Source organism: Penaeus monodon, chromosome 29, assembly GCF_015228065.2.
Source record: "Penaeus monodon isolate SGIC_2016 chromosome 29, NSTDA_Pmon_1, whole genome shotgun sequence".
Classification (NCBI taxonomy): domain Eukaryota; kingdom Metazoa; phylum Arthropoda; class Malacostraca; order Decapoda; family Penaeidae; genus Penaeus; species Penaeus monodon.
Genome location: NC_051414.1, coordinates 8,778,668 through 8,779,517, shown reverse-complemented (window position 1 = coordinate 8,779,517; position 850 = coordinate 8,778,668). Strand labels below are relative to the sequence as shown.

The following is an 850-nucleotide window of genomic DNA, read 5'->3' as shown; positions in this document are numbered from 1 at the left end:
CATAAATCTAAAATCATACGAACTGGAGGTCATATAAGACGGTAACAAGGGTGAAATAATACCTAGAATGGAAATGACAGTTGAAGGGGCATGGGTTTGGATGGATGTTGGAGAGACGGGGCATAGAGTGCGATGGTGTGGGCAGAGGGAGATGGGCGCGATGAGGGAGGAGAATAAGAGGAATAATAGGAAGGAGAGTGCGAAGAGGAAGAAGACGAGAAAGAGGGCGACGAGGGAATAGAGGGAGACGAATAAGAGGAAGAAAGAACAGTGTTGCCAAGCCCTGCGGCCATATGCGAGGACCGCCATCGGGTGCAGGGAATGTAGTCAATCCACTCACAGCAAGGGAATGGTCTTCTACCTGTTCCCGCCTCCGCGCACACTGCTTGACGGCTGCAGGTGAGAGTGAGTATTGGGAGAAGGAGAGCAGGGAAGGAAGGGAGAAGGGAATAAAGGGAAAGAAAAAAGGGAAGGGAAAAGGGGAGGTGAAAATAAAACGAGAGACTGGGGAGACGAGGGAGAAAGGAGAAGGGGTGAAGGATAAAAGGGGCAGAGGAAGAAGCGGAGAGAGGAGAAAGGGGAGGAGAACAGAGTGGGATGCGAGGAGAAGAGTAGAAGGGGAGACGGGAAAAAGAGGTGTAGAGAAAGGGAATGGGGGAAGCAGAGAGATTGGGCGAGACAAGGCAAAAGGGGAGCAGTGAAGGGTAGAGGGGGATAAGGGACCGTGAGGAGAGAGGGAGAGACATGGTTGAAGGGGAGAAGAGAGAGGTACACAGTAGGCGGAAAAGTGGAAAACGCATCACGTGCTTGTCCCAATGGAATGCGTTTTAGTGCAGGCTACGCTCTCTCG

General features: G+C 51.9%; 1 protein-coding gene across 1 annotated transcript in view; it reads right to left on the bottom strand.

Annotated features, from left to right (window-relative positions):
- Positions 1–850, bottom strand: part of LOC119591719 (agrin-like) — an 85,301-nt gene that overhangs the window by 23,290 nt on the left and 61,161 nt on the right. The gene's annotated exons all lie outside the window — the stretch shown is intronic.